The 5,517-nt window shown below is 34.7% G+C and overlaps 1 non-coding gene across 1 annotated transcript; it reads left to right on the top strand.

Moving 5' to 3' along the window:
• The first annotated feature begins 2,098 nt into the window (after nucleotides 1-2,098).
• Nucleotides 2,099-2,205, top strand: LOC142874165 (U6 spliceosomal RNA). The gene has a single exon (XR_012921987.1). It is a non-coding gene; the product is annotated as a U6 spliceosomal RNA (small nuclear RNA).
• The last annotated feature ends 3,312 nt before the right edge of the window (nucleotides 2,206-5,517 follow it).

The following is a 5,517-nucleotide window of genomic DNA, read 5'->3' as shown; positions in this document are numbered from 1 at the left end:
AGCCCACAATTTGGAAATGGAACCACTCAGTTAGATCACTCCATCATTTCCAGCCATTTTATTAATGAGTACAACAAGCACCTTAGCACATATGTACTCTTGGCAGCCAGAATTGAGAACAAATAACTGCAATATTGGTTTGAAATTAATGGCTAAAAAAATGACTAATTGTACACTAAGGACCTATTTATAAAGTCCTGTGTAGAATCTGAAAACTCTTTAGTCTTCTTTAAGTATCAAGTGGTCTATTATACTAGAGCTTTAGTGGGCACAATTTTTAAATGGGCTGATTAGAGCTAGAGACTCTCTGTGCTTTTCAGGTTTTGCCATATATATATATATATATATATATATATATATATATATATATATATATACACACACACACACACACACACACACACACACACACACACACAGAGTTTTATGGACTCCCTCTTGCAGTTATAATTTTACAGTTTATTTAGGAATTCTCAACTGTATCATGATTAGCTCTGTTGAAACTTATTTTCCTTTCTGTAAGATGATTACTTGACTCAACCCATCGTCATACTAAGACTTGATAATAATATAATGTACTTTATACTGAGTCATCTGCTCAAAAGTTGCATCAAATTTTTATTCCTAAAGACTTGTAAATTTTGAGGTACTGATAAGGAAAAATAAATTATTCTCATAGAGACCTTCGTGACAACCTCTTGCTTTCCTTTCTACTGATATCCCCCCTCTATGTACAACCCATATCAATGGGGGTTCCCAAATCCAAAGGATTCTGTACCATATTTCACCCAAGTTCCTTGGTGAACTCACCCCCACTGACTCTTCCCTACGTGAAAGGTCAATCATAGTAAATCAGATGCAGCAGAGAATAAGGAGAAGGCGGCAAACTGCCACAATGTCCCATGCTATTTCACCACTCCTTCCAATTTAGCCTTCCTTCTCACCTATCAGGAACACCTAAGTCAGTGTATCTGGGACACAGTCAAAAATCACATCAGAAGCCCCTAAAGATCTGATTAACAATGTGGATCCCTGTGTCCTACTGCAGACCTACTGAATCAGAAATGGGAGGGGGGAGTGTCCAGGAATCAGTATCCAGCATCTTGAATAAGCTACTCCTATCACTCTTAGCATAATGACCTTTAGAACCAAGGAAGCAGGGAAAACACAAAATAAATAGTCCAGGTCTTCTGGCTGACAATCCACAGCAGGGGTCCTCAAACTTCTTAAACAGGGGGCCAATTCACTGTCCCTCAGACTGTTGGAGAGTGTGCACTGTGGGCCCCGGATGAGTCGGCTGCTAAGCAGGGCAAGCAGCAGCAGCAAAAAACTCAGAGGGCCGGATAAATGTGTTAGGCGGACCACATGTGGCCCATGGGCCGTAGTTTGAGAACACCTGATCTGGAGCCTAAATAATTGTATTTCCTAGGCATCCTGGACACTATCTAGCAAATCCTTTATATTCTCTCCCTATTACAGAGGCAGAGTTGAGGGCAGGGCACAAAAGGTGCCGAGACTCAACTGAGAAGGCAGGTAAGCATGACTTCATTTAAGTGCAACACACCCCTCCCCAACCAAGGGCATCCTGCATCCCCCAGTTGTAAAGTTACCTCTGCCTTGGCTCCCCCTGCCTTGATCCTACAGGATTCCTATTGTGTCTGATTCAATAAGCTATTTTTATTAGTCTAAATATGTGTCTTTGACTAATTCAAGAGGGAGTTTGTCCACAATGCTCTCTTCTCACAGTGAACTCTTTCTCTCCTTCCCTCTGGCCCCACTCTTTCCTGACTTTCTCTAGCAGCTGTCAGCAGCTTTAGAGAAAAAAGTCTAATTGAAATTACCACAGAACTTGCTCTTAATAACTAATTGGATTTTAGCTCAATAGCAGAGACAGTCCTTACTGTGGTGTGGCCATCCTTTATAGTTACCACACTGGGAATTGGTTACTTCAAAAGAAAGTAAATTTCTTCTTAGGCCACCCTGTTATGAAAATAAACTTATTTTTTAAGCATTGTGATGAATAAATAACACGATTACATTTTATATGATCACCAACCAAGGCTAGTACTTGCCTTAAAAACATTATTAAAGGGCAATAGTGCTTGCTTCAGCAGCACATATACTAAACCTAGAATGATACAGGGAAGATTATCATGGCCCCCGTGCAAGGATGACATGTAAATTTGTAAAGTGTTCCATATTTTTCAGCAGAAATCTTACAAGCCAGAAGGGATTGGGGTCCCATTTTTAGTCTTCTTAAACAGAATACCTGCCAGCCACGAATTTTGTATCCTAGAAAAACTAAGTTTTATAAATGAAGGAGAAATAAAGTATTTCCTGGACAAGCAAACACTAAGGGAATTTGTCACCACTAGGTCTGCCCTACAAGAAATGCTTAAAAGTGCTCTAAACATTGAACAGAATAGTCGATAACTACCAGTGTAAAAATACCAAAAGTTAAAACTCACAGCTCTTATAAAACAGTAACACAAGGGGAAAAAAAATAACTAGGTTACAATCAACATGACCAGAACAGTATCTCATACATCAATACTAACATTCAACATCAATAGTCTAAATGGCCCTACTTAATAGATTGGAAGAATGGATTTTAAAAAGCACACACACAACCCAAATAAGTGCTATCTAAGAAGCCCATTTAACTTGCAAATATTCTCATAGAATTAAGGTAAATGAGTGTAAAAATAATATTCCACACAAATGGAAACCAAAGATGAGTAGCTATTCTTATATCAGATAAAATGGACTTTAAATCAACAATGGTTAAAAAAAGACAAATATAGTCATTATATAATGATAAAGGGATCAATTCAGCAATAAGATATAATAATCCTAAGTATACATGTACCTAACATAGGAGCTACCAGATTCATAAGACAATTACTACTAGATCTAAGGAAAGAAATAAACAGCAACATCATAATAGCCATTTCTTGACTTCAAAGTATACCATAAAGCTAGAGTAACCAAAACAGTATGGTATTGGTATAAAGGTAGACATACACAGAAAGGGAACAAAATAGAGAACCCAGCAATAAAGCCATATAGCTTTAACCAACTGATTTTCAACAAAGCAGACTAAAATATACACAGGGGAAATGACTCCCTATTCAATAAATGATGCTGAGAAATTTGGAAAGCTACATACAAAGGAATGAAACTGGATCCCTCTCACTTACCATAACAAAAATTAACTCAAGATGGATTAAAGACTTAAATGTAAGACTTGAAACAATAAAAATTCTACAAGAAAACATAATAAAAACTCTTCTGGACATAGTCATAAATTCTTTGCCTAGGCCAAAGACCCCAAAAGCAAATGCGGCAACAACAAAAATAAATAAATGGGATATAATTAAACTAAAAAGTTTCTGCACAGCAGAGGAAATAATCAACAGAATAAATAGACTATCTACAGAATGAGAGAAAATATTCATAAACTATATATCCAACAAAGGACTGATATCCTAAATCTAGAAAGAACTCAAATTGCAACAAATAGCCCCATCAAAAAGTGACTGAAAGACTTATAAACTGTTGGTGGGAATGTAAACTAGTACAACCTCTATGGAAAACAACATAGGGAATCCTCAGAGAACTAAATGTAGATCTATCATTTAATCCAGCAAACTCACTACTGAGTATCCACCCAAAGGGAAAGAAGCCATTTTATTTAAAAAAAAAAAAAAAAAAAAAGGACACCTGTACCTGAATGTTTATTGCAGCACAATTCAAAATTGCAAAGATATGGAATCAACCTAAGTGCCTATCAACTGATGAGTGGACAAGAAAATGTGGTGTGTATATATATATATATATATACACACACACACACACACACGTGTACATATATATACATACACACACACACACACACACACACACCATGGAGTACTCAGCCATAAAAAGGAATGAAATGTCTTTTGCAGTAACTTGGATGGAACTGGAGCCAATTATCCTAAATGAAGTACCTCAGGAATGGAAAAGCAAGTACCACATGTTCTCACTTGTAAGTGGCAGCTAAACAAGGGGTATATATGATCATAAAGTTGTGTAATGGACATTGAAAACTAAGAAGGGGGAGGGTGCATGGGGATTGAGGGATAAAAATCTACCTGTTGGGTACAATGTACATTATTCTGATGACAAGTACACTAAAAGCTCTGATTTCAGCATTATATAATTTATCCATGTAACAAAAAACACTTGTATGCCCTAAATCTATTGAAATAAAATAAATAAAAGTCAGTAACATAGTTTCAGATAGTAAATCAGAATTCATCTCCACTGTGGAAACACTGTGCTTTCTTCAGCAAGTACAGTATTATCAAGGATTATGAACTTCATTTTGTTTATTTGAAATATCAACTAAATTGAATTTGGAACATTTTGTTTTATTGTGGGTGGCTGAATAGTCAAGATTATTCCTTTAAAAATTGCTCATAGAAGTAGCTGTGATGATTTGATAAATGAGCAGCACATTTTCAATGTGTTAAAATGTTTAAAATACATCGAACAAATGCTGAATCTCATCTGAACTAGCAGCCACACTTATCTCCCATGATTATTAAAAAAACCCAGCAGAATGAATTGACATATGTTGAGCAAACTGTTATGCAAATTTTGATATTTCCTCAACAGTACAAATCGATATGTAACTAACTGTTGTGGTAATTTATTTACAGGTGATCTTCTTAGGGAATTTGGCAATCACAGATTATGACACATATATAAAATAACAATTTATAAATGTACCTATCATAGAAGACATATAGAAATCTTATAAAATTAAAAAAATAAAGATAAAATAAATATGATAAAAAAAGAAAATAACGTTTTTATTATCCAATGTTATTCAACTACTCAACGATACCCACAGTTAATATTTGGCTGACTATTGTTACAACCTGTTTTGTAACATGGTTTAATATACATCTACCAATATATTTGTAGGCCACTTTCTGTTAAACTATTTCTGAAGATAAATAGGATCTTTATTTCCTTCTAACTGGTTTTCACTTGTGTGTAGGAAAGCTGTTGGTATTTTACATACTTATTTTATAAATGAACACCTTGCTGAACTATTATTAGTTGTAATTTTATTTCAATTACTTCTCTTGGATTTTCCATGTAGATTATATTATTAAAATATTTTCCTTTTCCCTGTCTATATTTATTGAAATGTTATTTCAATTCTTACTGAAATGCCCAGAATCTTATCAAGTAAGAATAGTGGATATCCTTTGTTAATTCTCGGGATATTCTCATTTTTTTCAAATTTCAAAGAAATTATTCTAGAGGTTTCTATAAAATATGACATTGGCTATTGGTTTCAGATAGATCATCTTAATCACTTTAGTGAGATACTTTTCTAGGTCTACTAATATATTTTAAAATCAAGATTGACATTTATTTAAAGTCTTTTGGACATCTAAGATGGTCAAATCTACTTTTCCTTTGACTTTTTGATACATTACAAATATATTTTCTAATAAC

Source organism: Microcebus murinus, chromosome 11 (genome assembly GCF_040939455.1).
Source record: "Microcebus murinus isolate Inina chromosome 11, M.murinus_Inina_mat1.0, whole genome shotgun sequence".
NCBI classification, from domain to species: Eukaryota; Metazoa; Chordata; class Mammalia; order Primates; family Cheirogaleidae; genus Microcebus; species Microcebus murinus.
Note: the sequence above shows the minus strand (reverse complement) of the source record. Positions and strands in the feature narration are given on the sequence as shown.